Source organism: Podarcis bocagei, assembly GCF_964188305.1.
Source record: "Podarcis bocagei genome assembly, chromosome: 1".
NCBI classification, from domain to species: domain Eukaryota; kingdom Metazoa; phylum Chordata; class Lepidosauria; order Squamata; family Lacertidae; genus Podarcis; species Podarcis bocagei.
The window spans coordinates 94,759,339-94,776,044 of NC_138125.1; the positions used below are offsets into that span (position 1 = coordinate 94,759,339).

The window sequence follows — 16,706 nt, forward strand, 5'->3', positions numbered from 1 at the left end:
TCTTGAAACAAGAGAACTGTGGGTGTTTGATCTTAATGGGAAAGAACATTTCCCTATCTGAGTTTAAGGGAAATGATTCAAACGAATCTGCATTCCCTCCAGAGCCTTCTGAGAGTCACTTTGGCAGCTTATCGTGGAGGGCATCAGCTGGCTCTCAGACAAGCCTTCAGTGAGTACACTTACAAGTCATTGATTCTCACTTCATTCTGCACAAGCTGCACTAGCCTAGCACATCCTCTGGAAAAGATGCACACATTTTGAAAGACTGGAGACAAAGCAAGGCAGCTGTAAATAATGTTACCAAAATAAAGCACAAAAAGTTGGAGGATTTACATGGACTATTCCAAGCCAATGTTAAACTGGTACCAAAGAAAGATGTTAGAAGGTGAAGATAGTGGTTCCAAACTGACATTCCAAGGGGTCACAGGAAGAAACAGATTTACATTTTTAATACAGTGGTATCTCGGGTTACAGACGCTTCAGGTTACAGACCCTGCTAACCCAGAAATAGTACCTCGGGTTAAGAACTTTGCTTCAGGATGAGAACAGAAATCGTGCGGTGGCGGTGCGGCGGCAGCAGAAGGCCCCATTAGCTAAAGTGGTACCTCAGGTTAAGAACAGTTTCAGGTTAAGAATGGACCTCCAGAACGAATTACATTCTTAACCCAAAGTACCACTGTACTCTCTCCCTCCCACCCTCGTTTCAAAAAATTAAGCAGCTCTCCCAAAGTTTTGGAGGTTTTTCTTGTAAAATGTACAATATATTTATATTATATATTAGACAATCTACTGGAGGTAGATAATGGAGGGTGAAAGATGACATTAACTTGAAGAATCAGAGCAATGGCAAACTATCTGAGCCACACCAACCTCCTATAAAGTGACACAATATCAGGATCTTCGGTGGATGCCAAGTAGCTTATCCTTGGAGCAGGTAATCTGGGATGCCTTAGTATGCCTAACAGCTTGTGATGAGACAGAAGACAAACAGGGACTTTATATGTACAACACACCATGTCAACACTTGGAAAGTCTACCTGACATTTGTGGCAGAACATTTGTGTTGGCATGGAATGTACATACAAAGTCCCTGTTCGTCTTCTGTCTCACCACAAGCTGTTAAGCATACCAAGGCATCCAGAAAACCTGCTCCAAGGATCTCTCCAATTCCCAATCTGAGGTCAAATTTTCTTACCTTCCTTCCCGTCCTAACTTTTGAAAAACAAAAACAGTTCACCAATATTAAGGCATAATCACATGCAATAAAGCAGCAACAAAATTAATCCAAACAAAGACCTTTAAAGTTCAGGCAGAACTAAATGCCTGGATGAAGAGATGTATTTGTCAAAATCACTAAAGAAAGGTGCTAAGCGAATGGTCATGGAGAGGAAGTTCCATAAACAGGGCACCACTAACAATAAGGCCCTGACACTGATAATCAGGTCCCTCACTTCAGAAGGCAGGAAAGTTCAGAGCTGGGCCTACAACAAAAGCCTTAATATTATGCAAAAAGTGGTGTAGTGGCTACAGCTTTGGACTACAGCCTGGGAGACCAGGGTTCAAATGCTCAAACATGAAACTCACTGGGTAAACTTGGGCCAATCAATATCTTAGCCTAACCTACTTCACAGGGGTGTTGTGAGGATAAAATTGAGAGGAAGAGAACCAGGTATGTCACCTTGAGCTCCATAGAGGAAAGGTGGAATATAAATGAGATAGATAAATGATAGATAGATATCCAATTGGAAGATAGTTATGATTTTAGACCTCAAAACCAGCAGTTAGAACTGTGCCTAGTGGGATGCAAGTGGCGCTGTGGTCTAAACCACAGAGTCTAGGGCTTGCCAATCAGAAGGTTGGTGGTTCGAATCTCTGCGATGGGGTGAGCTCTAGTTACTCAGTCCCTGCTCCTGTCAACCTAGCAGTTCGAAAGCACGTCAAAGTGCAAGTAGATAAACAGGTATTGCTCCGGCAGGAACGTAAATGGCGCTTCCGTGCACTGCTCTGGTTCGCCAGAAGTAGCTTAGTCATGCTGGCCACATGACCTGGAAGCTGTACGCAGGCTCCCTCAGCCAGTAAAGCGAGATGAGCGCCGCAACCCCAGAGTTGTCCGCAACTGGACCTAACGGCCAGGGGTCCCTTTACCTTAGAACTGTGCCTAGAATAAGCTTGTAGTCAGATATGTTCCCTCCACCCAATACCAGACACCATTTCCAAACAGCATTCATAGGAAGCTCCCAGAAGGCATGGGAGTTGTCAGCCAGAAACATCTTGAAGACCACATGTGAAGACCACATGCAGGTCAGCAGCAGAAGTCATGCAGTCTCCTCACTGCTCCCCTTTCCTCTTCTCCACTCACAACATCACATGGGTGGTGTCACCCTGCCCTCCTCTCTCCCCCATTGCTGTGAGCAGGGAAGCCCCACCCATCAACCAACAGCAGAACAGAGGGGTAAGAGATTGAGAAACAGAGAAAGAAGCTGCAAAGAGGAGGCACCACACAAAGGAATCACAGAGGAGCCCACACAAAGTTGAAACCAGCTTGGATAACTTACTGGAGGACGAGTGGTGAATGTCTGGCCCACCAGGTGTTGTTGGACTCTAACTCATGCACCTCAATTAAAGATGCTTCCTCTGCACCTGGTACCATTTCACACAGACCATTTCACTACATCCACTCCTGTAGGGACTGCAAATTCATTCAGCCAATACACCTTAATAACTCTGAAGATGATGTTATGCCTTATCCGATTGATGATCTGCATTTTAATATCTCCCTAAACACATATTAACAGCAGAGTCATAAAGCTGTTTAAAATCTATTGTAGCAAACTCTCCTCTTACCTCCAGAGGTTGGTTGGTTGGTTGGTTGGTTGGTTGGTTTGTTTGTTTGAAAAATATTTGCTAAACAGAATTCCAGCTCTTGCTTCAATTGGGCTTGTGATGAAAAAGTGTAAAAGCAGTGTTGGCTAATATGCCCACTCATATTATAAATGACTCTCCTCCACTTCTTCCTTTTCATTTTCACCATTATAAGATGTAAACATAAACAACACAAGAGAGGCTTAAAGGTGCTGTAATCCTTGCGTACAAAAATGCACTACGGAGTACATTGCCAACCCAAAAGTCAAAATTATAAAGGAGACAAATCTCAAAAAGGAATTGAGTATTTATTTTGTGTTGTGCACACTGTGAAGAAGTAAGGCATGTTCAAGGTCACCGCATGTCTCACTAAGGCAATTTTCAAAGCTGTCACTTCCCAAAGGAAGATACTGACAGTGTAGCATTAGCACTGCATCTCTCTGATTAACTGTTTGCATTTCTCAGTCAGTATGATACTGGTATATCGAAGTATACACACCTAAGTAGAGGCTTCTTACAAAATAAAGTGAAGAGGAAGGAGAAGTTGCCCCGTTTGTCTTAAAATAAAAAACAAGGTTAAAGGAAAAGGTATCAATAGATATTTGAATCCACTGCCAGCCATTGCAGTTTATATACAGAGTACATTAAACAGGCAAAAATGCAAATTAACAAATAAAAATAAAAAAAAAAAAACTCAAGAGTGGCCTTAATTTAATGGCATCCACCAGAAATATCGTGGACTTCAGAGACACCAGATTGTCTCAGTCTGCAAGGAGAAGACTAAAAGGAAAGCAGGTCAGATAGTACAGTTTCCTCTCTTCCTGCTCCTTGCCACAGTAATGGCTCATCCACACTACTGCTTGGGCCTGCCGCTTTCCCTCAGGAAAACTCCCTCTTTACTGCTAAATCAAAGCAAACATCAACTGGGTTTCCTCCGGATTAACATTTGCTATGATTCAGCAGGAAAGAGGGAGATTTCCCGGGGAAAGCAGCGGGACAAACTGAAAACTGTCCACACCCGTGCTTTCTAGACACTGGACGAATGAAAGTGTTGACAAGCCCTAACTTTCAGGTGTACATTATTCTGCCAATATCACATTAAGACAGGCCATGTATATTCTTGCCCTCATTGTACCCCGTAGAAGCTACCTTATGCATCAATGTGGCTATCAAAAATGAGATAGAACCCACAGAACAGCGTGCTCTTTACCTGGCTAGTCACAATGAGAACCAGCAGTGGAGACATTTCCCCCTCAGAAACCACAGTTTAATTGTTTATTTTCACCTTCACTTAGCTGTATCCTTGAGTGTTTTGCTGCCCTTGAATATGCATCCACTCCTGAAAATGCTGCTACTATGGCAATACATTACTGCCTGACCCAGTTCTACCTGAAATTTAATCAGGGCTTTTAGGCTGGGTTTTGGGTGCTGCAGAATCATATTTGGCAAACTGAGCCAAGAGCTAGTGTAAGACAAACAGAATTGTACAAAGACTGTGCAGTCTAAGCATTTCTGCACTGTGCCCAGTTAAATATAGGCTCCAAATACTAGCTAATGAAGGCACTTCGAGAAATGTCTTTAAGGTTAATAGAAATAATGTCTGACTTGGGTAACTTGACATATTACTCCACTTACTTTCTCAACTCACATGGATAAAAATGAGGTGAACAGGTTTAAAATGGGGCACAAGCTGTTATATCGTAAACCACTCCGTGAACCTCAGGTGAAGGGTAACATAGAAACAAATTTTGGGTCTAATCTCTAAAAATCCATTCCTAATTTGGTCAGCCTAGACTCAAGAGATTAAAGATTTTTTGGGGGGGGGGGGATTTAATGAACTGAAAGTGATTTGAGACAAGTTTAGTTTTTCATGGTGTGCCTATCTATTATCATTTGACCCACTATGGACAATGGTCCTGTGGATTTTGCTTTGAGACAATACAAAAAAATTGAAATGCCTATTAACCTGTCTGATTTGCTAACCAACATTAACCTGTCTGATTTGCTAACCAACATTAAGACCAGGTTTTCCTATTTGTACATAACAAGAAACTCTAGGCGAACGTAAATCAGAATCCGTGAAGTGAAGTCGGCATATGAAGGGGTGGGACGTGGAAGAAGCGCTCAGCACAAAGACTCTTTCATAGCTTCATAAACTGTGGTTGATGGAGCCTGGAATGATCATCTGAGCCAGGCCAATACGAGCAGCAATTTTATTTCAAATCATTTTCAGTTCTCTGAAGAACACCTTTGAGTTTTAAGATGACGCACCTGAAATAGTTAAAAGATGGAGCCACAACATTTGCAGCGAAACTTAGACTCAGTCCTCCAAAGTGGGGGGGGGGGTAAGGAAGGGGGTGTGATTGATTCAAATATTTAAATAAACTAAGCTCTGGCACACTATAGCAAGAGATTTAACATAAAGCACAGAGCAACTCAGGATGTCAATCTGCCATCTCACACTGGCACTTTACCAATGAAAATGAAATATACTATAAACGAGGCTCAAGTAGCAATAATCATGCTTTCATTGGTCTGTAGTACTGAAGATAAAAATTTGCAGAACATTAAACCAGCACACATCCTATCCACTTCTAGGCAATGGGCAATAAATACATATGTTCTACAAACGGGAGGAAATGTTACAAGACGCAACATGTGCTCCATATTTGAATGTGTGTTCCCACAAAATAAAGTAAGCATTGCTACATAATCCATTCCCTGTTCAGGCAGAATCCTGCCTCCCCCATCCCCAAAAAAGCAGAGAACTTGCATAAAACGCAGACAAGGCTTCTCTCTAAACATGATTGTGACAGGTGCCCTATAAATAACAGCAGAGCCCGACAGAAACAGCACACGCTGCAAGTAGGAAGCTTAAGTGGCAAAGACATTTTCACCGGGCATGCCACCTTAATGAGAGTTGTCACCCAAACTCTTCTGCTTTGCTGCTAACAGGATGCAATAGCAAATGTGTGCAGCTGCTTATGAAGGAGTGGGCAGAGGTAGATGGCTTTTCAGTCAAATGAGATGTGGTGCTTTTAAGTGCAAGCTTCCTGCCAATGCCAGCACCCAAAAATCTTCTCTGTTTCACAGCTTCTTATTTATTATTACATTTTATTCTCATTTTTGTTGTTACATTTTTACCGTTCCTTTTCTCCAAGAAGTTCCTTTTACCCTTGTAACAACTTTATGTGATAGACTGTGCTGAGAGATGGGCACTGTGGCCAAGGTTACCCATTGTACTTTGTGGCTGGACAGGTATTTGAATTGGCTGTGCCCCGATTTTAAATCCAACACCCTAAGGTAAAAGGTAAAGGTAAAGGACCCCTGGATGGTTAAGTCCAGTCAAAGGCAACCATGGGGTGCGGCGCTCATCTCACTTTCAGGCCGAGGGAGCCAGTGTTTGTCCACAGACAGTTTTCTGGGTCATGTGGCCAGCATGACTAAACCAAAACATTGTGATGGAAACCAGAGCACAAGGAAACGCTGTTCACCTTCCCATCGCAGTGGTACCTATTAATTTACTTGCACTGGTGTGCTTTCGGACTGGTGTGCTTTCGGACAGGAGCTGGGAGAGAGCAACAGGAGTTCACCCCGTCGTAGGGATTCAAACCGCCAACCTTCTGATTGGCAAGCCCAAGAAGCTCAGTGGTTTAGACCACAGCACCACCTGCATCCAACACCCTAACCACGACATCACACTGGGCCTCTTAGCATACTTCAGGGAAAGAAATAAAATTCTTAAAACAAATTAACTGACCAAATGCATACAAATATGTGTACTACTTAAAGGGAAATTTATAATTAATATATGCACGCACACACTTTTCTTCCTATTCCCAAGCATGGTTACAAGAAAGAAAATACCTCCAAAACCAATAATATGCAGTATAAGTTTTTAAAGTCAATAGTACTAGTTCAAGCTTACTCTAAGATCTATTTTAGGCCAAGAATACACTCCCATAGAAATAGCAGGAAACTGTGGAGGCTTAAAATCTATTATTTATTTATGACATGAGAAGCCAGGCCACCAATACAGAATTATAATCCCACAGGCTACAAGTGGTATAGCAAAATTAGAGGAATATTTCCTGGAGTCAAAGAGAGGGAATCTGTGGTCCATCTGTGGCAATCATAATGGGATGAGAGTCAAGAGATCAGAATCTAAACCACAACCAAGGGACAATCTGGGATTGAGGCAGCAACAAAAAGCATGAAGTCCTAAACTAGACGCATAAGCCTTGACAGAAACCCAAAATCAGTGACTGGAAAACTGGAGCAAAGCTTAAAGCCAAGTGATCAGGAATGATCAATGAACCAATGTAGACACAGGATAAAAGGGCAAAAGCAGGCTTATGGCAGGGTACACAGGAACCTACACTGCTTTAGACTGGAGTCTAAACTGTGATCCTTTCCAAATTTGTTGCAGATAGTTGACACAAAGACCTTTAAGCCCTTTCCTACTGGAGCTACATTAGCCGACAAAGTCAAACTCAGCCGACCAACCATCTCTGATGGCCCAGCAAAGGCACAATAGGCTGTTTTAACTTCCTTTCAAGGGACTGTAAAAATGGAAAGGGCTGCCAAAGACTTGTCAGGTAGCCCAAACATGGGAGTTTATTGTGCCCCTGGTGGATAGCAATACATGATTGGTGGGCTGTGTTTGATTTGGTGGCCACAAGCTCTACAGATCACATAACTGGTTGGGCAAAGGCTAGCTTAGTAAATTTCAAGTTTCACATCTCCTGGCAGAGATAATTTGATAGCAGCTCCTTTGTAAAGAAAGGGGAAGAAACAAAAACTGCTATGAGCTAACAATAACTCCTCCTTAATTACCATGTCAGAAGGTAGCTATGGTAAAGCAAGAGAGGAGCAGTTGTCAATAGCCTCCTAACCCTGGTGGCACATTTAGTTTTATGACAAATAGGGGATGATGCTCAACAGCTATTTGATGAGCTATCTAACAGCTGCCAGGGACCATGCACTGCTGCTGCACAGCTGGAAGTACACACCAATGCATCATTAAAAGGGCAATAACTGCAAGCTCACAGCACATCAAACACTGCCAACTTTGTTTTGACGAGTTATTTGTGGCCCTAATCAGCTGCGAAGGCTCTTTAGAAAAGAGGCACTGTTGTAAAGAGGGATTAATCTTAGCAGCAACCATGCAGTTATTAAAAATCAGCTGGCACATAAAATCCTGATGGAGAGGTGCAAGTGTATGTCATGGCCGTAGAAAAATAAAAAAAACGAAAAAAGCTATCAACTCTATTAAAAAGAAGAAAGGATTGAAAGCTGCACAGCAGTAAATCAATAAACTGTGATAGTAAATATTGCTTGGAGGATGTCAGTAGAGAAAATCAGGCATCTCTAATATCCTCCTTCAACAGGGTTATCTATGGAATAACATCTTATATTATTATAGGTATGGTAGTGTTTTGCAGAGGACAAAAGCAAAACTGTAGGAGAAAATAGCTATTGCTGTTTGGAGGCTGACCTGGTTAATGTGTTGCCGTAAAATAAATAAAATGAATAGGACAAGGAAGGAGCTAGCAGGGAGAAGGGGAAAGAACATCATAATAGGAAATGGTCAAAATTTACAATTAGGCCTTACAAAAGCAACATTTCACTCAGGCCATAAAGGGTCATTCATTTCATGCTATGGTCTCTGCCAGATTCTCACACAATCTATCAAAAACACTCTGGCTGGTCTCATTTGCACGCAAAGAGCTGAAACAAAAAATAAACACTGTGTGAGGAAAATTGGTTAATCAGCATTCATGGCAATTTAATAAACACAAATTAAAAATAAATAAATCTAGGCAGATCCCTTCTAATTCTCACTAGCGCTTGTTTATTGTGGTTTCAAAAACAGGAGCTCAAAAGAACCCAATAATTTTACAAGCGTGCAGAAGCTTTAGGCAAAAAAGCTTAGAGCAAGCACTCCAGATTTTATTGTTCAGCACCACTCCTGTAAATCAATTCAAAAAACCACACCACCAAATTCACACCCAGATCCAATATTTATGCTTTAGAAGCAAACTGCATCAAAGTGTGTGTTTGTGAGAAAGGCAGAAAGATTGATACACTTCATTTGAACTGTGCTCCTAAGGGGCTTTGATGGCACTTCTTAATGTCTGTGAGACTTCCCTCTCACTGTGTGCTCCACTCAGGGTAGCTTCGCGCACAAAGTGCATGTAAATAGCATCATTTATTAAGAAGCAGGTGTGTATAGCCTGCAATATGAGGAAGATACAGTGGTGCCCCGCAAGACAAATGCCTCGCAAGACGGAAAACCCGCTAGACGAAAGGGTTTTCCGTTTTTGAGCTGCTTCGCAAGACGATTTTCCCTATGGGCTTGCTTTGCAAGACGAAAACGTCTTGCGAGTGTTCCGATTTCTTTTTGCTCCCCCCCCTTTTTCTAAGCCGCTAAGCCGCTAATAGCCTTTTAGCCGCTAATCTGCTAAGCCTTTAATAGCCGCTAAGCCTTTAATAGCCGCTAAACCTTTAATAGCCGCTAAACCGCTAATAGCGCTAATCCGCTAAGCCGCTACTAAGGTTGCTTCGCAAGATGAAAAAACCGCTAGACGAAGAGACTCGCGGAACGGATTAATTTCGTCTTGCGAGGCACCACTGTATATAGAAGATATAAAGAAAAGTGGACCATAAAGAAGGCTGATCGCCGAAGAATTGATGCTTTTGAATTATGGTTCTGGAGGAGACTCTTGAGAGTCCCATGGACTGCAAGAAGATCAAACCTATCCATTCTGAAGGAAATCAGCCCTGAGTGCTCACTGGAAGGACAGATCCTAAAGCTGAGACTCCAATACTTTGGCCACCTCATGAGAAGAGAAGACTCCCTAGAAAAGACCCTGATGATGGGAAAGATGGAAGGCACAAGGAGAAGGGGACGACAGAGGACGAGATGGTTGGATAGTGTTCTTGAAGCTACCAGCATTAGTTTGACCAAACTGTGGGAGGCAGTGCAAGACAGGAGTGCCTGGAGTGCTCTGATCCATGGGGTCACGAAGAGTCGGACTGAACAACTAAACAAAAACAACAAATATAGAAAAAATAAAAAAATTCCTTCCAGTAGCACCTTAAAGACCAACTAAGTTAGTTCTTGGTATGAGCTTTCGTGTGCATGCACACTTCTTCAGATACACTGAAACAGAAGTTGCCAGATCCTTCTATATAGTGAGAAGGTGGGGAGGGGTGTTACTCAGAAGGGTGGTGGGAATGGGAGATTGGCAGATAGCTGAGATGAGCCTGTTGACGACTCTTAACGACTGCAATAGGTCTTCCAGGAAAAGGCAAGGGGTGAGAAGGTGAAAAATGGCTTAGTCATGTATAATGAGATAAGAATCCAATGTCTTTGTTCAAACCAGGTCTCTCCATGGTTTTGAGTTTGGTAATGAGTTGCAATTCAGCAGCTTCTCTTTCCAGTCTATTTCTGAAATTCCTTTGTAGTAAAACAGCTACTTTGAGATCTTGAAAATATAGAAAAGTAATACAAAGCAGTGAATAATGTAACCCTGTAGCCACTTAGGAGTAAGACTTCCCCAGCTTGGCACCATCCTGATGTTTTGGACTACAATTACCGTAATTCCTAACCACCGGACAATGCTGGCAGGGGCAGGTGGGAATTAAGAGTCCCAAACACCTGCTGGACAGCAGGCTAGGAAAGTTTGGAATAACTCCTACTGTGGGACTTTTGAGAAAGAACCTAAGAGCAATGCTGCATCACACCAAAGGCCCATATGGTCCAGACTAAAGATGGGAAGGCCTGGAAAAAAACAAAAACAAAAAAGGGGGGACAGGGTATCCACTCTTTCTGATTCTTTTCTAGTCCAGCATCCTGTTCTCATATTCATGAACAAGACGCATGTGGGAAGCCCACAGGCAGGACACAACTCGAGTGCCATGTTTCTCAGCAAACTGGTTTTCAGAAGCAAGGCTCCTCTGATCTTGGAGCCAATGTGGTGTAGTGGTTAAGAGCAGTGGATTCGTAATCTGGTGAACTGGGTTCGATTCCCCACTCCTCCACGTGCAGCTGCTGGGTGACCTTGGGCCAGTCACACTTCTCTGAAGTCTCTCAGCCTCACTCACCTCACAGAGTGTTTGTTGTGGGGAAGGAAGGGAAAAGGAGATTGTTAGCCGCTCTGAGACTCCCTAGGGTAGTGATAAAGTGGGATATCAAATCCTAACTCTTCTAGTATACGTTACCATAGTATCTGTAGTAGCCATCGATGGCCATATCCTCCAGGAATTTGTCTGATCTGCTTTTAAAGCAGTCCCTGCTGGTGACCATTGCTAAATCCTGCGGGAGTGGAATCCATAGTCGGATTGTGTATTGTGTGAAGGGGGACTTCTTTTTGTCTTGTCCTGAGTTTCTGGAGCGTGACTGGATTACCAGTTTTGGCATTATGAGAGAAGGGTCAGACACTGCTTCCTATCTACTTTCTACACACCTTTTATAAGACAATACAACTCTGTCATTATCTCCCTTTAACTCATCCTTTCTCAGACATGTGCAGGATCCACCTTCATGTTCTAATGTGTACTATGAACTGTGGACTCCCTGATACCATCCTACAATCAATAGTCCTAGATTGCTCAAGAGGTAAGTGGATTCAGCAGTCTGCAAGCTGAGAACATACAAACAAAAACATTCATGTAACCTGGTCTGGCCTATGTAAGTAGCACCACCGCTGTGCTGTTCCTTCCGCCCTTAACTCATCACTAAGGCAGTTGTGTTGTTCGGTGCTGTCTTGTACATGCAGTACTTGTCTGGGAGATTTAAAAGCATAACAGTGGTGGAATTGTGATGCTAAGAATAGCCATTGTCAGAGGTGCCAAGTTAATCTACGGAAGGTGTGTGTGACACATCCCCCTCAACAACTGTGCATATGCACAGGATGTGAACTGAGTACCAGCCGAAATGTGACGCTTCTTTCATTTCCAGCTGACTTGATCGCTAGCTTTAGTTTTAAACGGTATTTGGTGCTGGTCTCTCTTGTTTAGATGCAAATAGCAGCTGGTGGGATTTCTATGTAGTGAGGGATAAATGGGAGACTCCCCCCCCAAAAAAAAACCCATTTAAAAAATAATAATAATTACATTTCTAGCATAATTTTTAGAAGGACAACAACATCTCATGCCCCTTTAAATGTGTTGTGGAACGGGGGGTTATATATGCTTTTATTTTTATTATATATTTTGTGTTTTTTATATTGTAGTTTTGAGCTGTGAACCACCCTGGGACCTACGGGTATAGGGCAGGGCAGTATGCAAATTTAATTAACAATGAGAATAAGAATAAATAAGAATAAGAAGGCCTTTGTTTCTCTTCTTAAATATACAATAGCCCACAAAAGTACGATGGATAATTCTCTGGATAACAAAAGAAACAATTCAGAAAAAAATGTGTAATCAAGTGATTAAAAAATAGCCAATATTATGTGAAGTGTATTGCTGAAGTAATTCAATTTTTAGATGTCAATCAATTGTCTTTCAGGGGTGATTCAGGGTGTGAACAATTAGGAGTAGAGGCAAGCTGGCTCTTTTTACAGTTATTTTCTATGAAAAAATATCAAAAATTCCATGGAATTGTGATAACAATTCTTGCAAATGCTAAACACATCAGCACTGAAATCCAATATGAAGTAATCCACATCATGACTAAAATAATTCTAGAAATTATTATGAAGCAAATTAATTAAAGTACTTGTGTAGAATTGCTAGCTTATAAGACTAGGGACAAACAATGTAAAGTGGTACCTTGGTTCACAAACAGCTTGGCTCCCAAACAAATCGGCTCCTGGATGTCGAAAAAATAAGTGTTCCGGTTTGCGAACGTTTTTTGGAAGCCAAACATCCATTTTGGCTATCGGTATTGTTTCTGGGGCCAATCAGCCAATCAGAAGCCGCGTCTTGGTTTGTGAACATTTTGGAAGTCAAATGGACTGAGTTCAGGAACCAAGGTACCACTGTATTGTAAATATAGCAATTGCTCTCTGATTACAGTCAACAACCATTTTGTTCTGTTCCCAACCCCTGAGTGCATTGGCATAGTGCACATAATCACACCCTGGCCCCGTTCCACCCTTTTAGCAGCGTGTTTAGGGATGTTTTCAGTTCACTTCCGGGTTCGGCGCCATGCGCATGTGTGCAATCATGCGTCATTCGGAGGCATATTTAATTGGCCATTGCCTATATCTTGCAAGCATGAAGCCAACAGAAATATGTGTTGCAATTTACGAGCTTTGTTCACAAAGTGCTTAAAATATAACATCTGAAATTTTGTCAACATTGACTGGCTTACAGTCAAATTATGACAAACTAATTGCCCAATCATATGATGGAGATCTGTCATAAAAGGTTTATCAGCCGGTGTTCAAGCTCTAATCTCTAAAGAACTTATGTGAAAAACTTTGTTCCTGAATTGCTTTAATCACCAACTCTACTTGGTACATGCAATTATCAAAATGTACATGCAATTGAGGCTATACCTGAGATGAAGAAATGTTTTGACTTATTTGAACAGCAGTTATGTGTTGTTTTAAGAAGAAACCTGCTGAAGTTGCTTAGTAAAAACTTTTGACGTTGTAGTATGGCTGTAAAAATGAGAGTTAAATAAAAAGTTTGTGATTTTGTCTTTAAAAGACCTGTGGACTAGATAAACTGCCCCCTACTTTTTGTTGTTGTTGTTGTCATTCCCACAACTTTCTAGAAAGGCTACAGGCCAGGATGGAGACAGACAGAAAATTATTTGAAGCGCACACACATAACCTATATGGATTTCTTTCTGCTGAGTGATTAATTACAGGTAAAACAACCCCACAGAACTTTTGACGCCCTCCTGCCCATTCCATGGCAGTTCACCCACTGGCAAACAACTTTTGAAATGCTTTCCTATTGAGAGCAGTCAGTCAATCAATGTGGGATGCTGGTCTCTGGAGCAGGGGTTTGGGATAGGGAAGAATCCAGAGTCCCACTGCAGATCTTTGCATCACTGCCAAAATAATTTAAAAATAGGCAATCCCCATAGGGTTCGAAACTAAAACAATCCACAGCACAAGAATTATTGCATGACAGGGATGGGAATTCAACTTCTGGAATGCTAAATGAATGCAGGAAGCAATCTGCCATTTGGCCCTCTGCCCTGGTGAACATAAAGATTGTCAGAAGTCTGTTTAGTTCAGCACTGACTACAACAGTGATAAGTTCAACGCACCAAGAAAGCTGTTGTTCCTCATAAAACAGCTAGGAGCCCTTCCACCAGCTTAACATACTGTATTTCCAACTCCCCAAACACTCTTCAGACTGCCCATAGATCTGAAAGAGCAGTTCACAACGGACCTGTGTGGTTGGCTCAGTGCAGTGGCAAAATACTTGTCTAAGGTGAAGTTTGGAGTTGAAGCTTCTACTGCGGCACCCCACGCTGCAGCAGTGGGGGTCTATTCAGACCATCTGCCCTCAGTGACTGAATGCTCTGGGAGATTTTCCAGTGGATAGATCCTGTCAATGCTCTAGTCTCACAATGGCAGGATGAAGTGGAATATCAACATAATCACTCCTGAGCACCCTCTCCAACACTTTAGGGTCCGTTCAGCACCCTGGCTTTCCAAAGAATACCTTGGAACATTATTCCTATTGAAATTAGCCAAGCAACTGGAGTGCTGAAGTTTCTCCACCTGTTGAGAAGCATTTTTGTTTCATCAAGCATTCTAGAGAATCCTCTTCATAGTTGGTCAATTTGTCCTGCATTTTATGATGTTTTAATGATTTCCACTGTACTTTTTAGTGCACGCTGCTGCAATGTTTTTTAGTATGATTTAGGAGATTTATAATTACCCTTTAATTACCCCTATTGGCTAGTGGACAGCTGGCTGGGCCAGGAAGGTAATTAATGTCTCCTTGTGAAAGAGGGTTCCCTGCCTGCTTAAATGAGGCAGTGGTAAAACCACTCCTCAAGAAACCCTCTCTGGATTAAGAAAATCTAAGCAATTACTGGCCAAAGGCCAACCTCCCCTTCTTGAGCAAGATTATTGAGCTGTGTTCATGGACCAGATCCAGGAGCTCATGGAGGAAACTGAACTTCTATCAGGATTTGGGTGCAGTTTGGGCCCAGAAACTGCTTTGGACACTTTGTATGATGACCTCTGTTGGGAGAAAGAATGGGGAAGTGTGTGTGTGTGTGTGTGTGTGTGTGTGTGTGTGTGTGTTGTTGTTCCTGTTTTTATTGTGCATTTTGTGCATTTATCTTTGTTTTTATATTTTGAACAGCCCTGAAAGCTACAGATGAAGGGTGGTATGCAAATTTATAAATAAACAAACCCATAATATATGTATATCCAGGGCTGCACAGATGCCTGTAGCTCTCAACCATTTCACTGACACAATTATTATTTGGAAAATCTACATAACCTTGACATCAAACTCATTTGCAGGTCTGACATCTTATTGTGAACTCATCTGGTTGTTAGTATAGAGGCCAGGTCATGAAACTGAACTTAATTGTAGAATACTTCAATGATTAGTCATTTTGTAGTTTTCAACCACACACACACACACACACACACACACACACACACACACACACACTATCATCCCTCTATTTAGTAGTTCAGCTTGTGCTCAGAATAGCAGCTTTGCTCTACTGTGAGTATAGTCTACTTTTTCCAAAAGAAACACATAGCTGAAGCTGGGGCATATTTTGGAGATGGTACAGTGAAGCTCCTTCTTACAGCAACATCCTGTGTATGTGGTGCTACCTTTAGCAAATATATTGAAAGACAGACTGCTTACTGTAGATGATGTTCTTCAAATAGTCATCTTGGAGACACACATATTGGGTCTTGAGCCAAACAAATCTTGGAACCTCCTAGAGCTGAAGAGAAAAGAAGAGAGCATTCATCACTCCATTGGGAAGCCCCTGTGCTGTGTCCATGAAACCGCAGGAATTTCACCCCTACCCTTGCTCTTTAACTCCGGAAGGTTTTGAGATGCTGCTCTGCCCAGATATAGAACTCACAAGGGCCTGCAGAAAATGAGCTCATATAATTTGATGCTATTATATTGTTAAAAAGCTTAGCAGGCCTCATGCTTGGTCAACACCTCAATGGGAGACTTACAAGCTACTTCTCATAGCAAAAATGGGAAACCATGGTGCAATAAACAAATGGAACAATGCAGGTTGGGGTCTCAAGAGCTTCCCTGGCCCATTCACCCAGCACTACAACTTTTCCAAGATGGACTATGTTGCCATAGGGGAAAGCGCTTGGTACTGGCTTTGCTAAATGCCAGCTGTGACACAGCAGAACCTCTGAAAAGGAAGTGCCAAAGACCTGTGCCACATTTTAGATTCCTGAATTGTTGGGTGAAGCGGATCTTCTTCCTCTACCATCCACCCAGACAGAAGAGCCAAAGTTCCCTGTCCAAATTTAACAAAGGATGTCATTTTCTCTTAGAGCACCACTTCATGGCTATTCAGTGTTGGGTGAAGGTAACACCTGGAATTATAATTCGCAGGTAGTATCGTAAGGGATAAATATTAGCTATAGCTATATAGAAGAACTATAGCTCCAGCATTTGTTTAGGGAGATGCAGTACATCAAAGAAATATTAGACTTAATTGGCTGGTGATATCTTGTTTTACCCTTGACAAAATTCCTGGCAAGTCTTTAAAACAATTTGGTCTCATTTTTTTACCCCAGGGTTTGATGAGCAGCATGAAGACGGTTTGCTGCTGTTTACAAAGTCCAAGATTTTCTCTAGGGCATACTCACTGGACGAAATTCTCCTCTAAAAGAACACTTGTTCACACATGGGAGTTCTGAAAA

The 16,706-nt window shown here is 42.0% G+C and overlaps 1 protein-coding gene across 9 annotated transcripts in view; it reads right to left on the reverse strand.

Annotated features, from left to right (window-relative positions):
- Window positions 1–16,706, reverse strand: part of SEMA5B (semaphorin 5B) — a 375,751-nt gene that overhangs the window by 280,008 nt on the left and 79,037 nt on the right. For 8 of the 9 annotated variants that reach the window (XM_081188335.1, XM_081188332.1, XM_081188333.1 and 5 more), the window contains exon 2: window positions 15,673–15,754. The exons of the other annotated variant lie outside the window; for it this stretch is intronic. The gene's annotated coding sequence lies outside the window, so the exon portion shown is untranslated. The remainder of the gene's footprint in view (window positions 1–15,672; window positions 15,755–16,706) is intronic. 9 annotated transcript variants of the gene reach the window in all.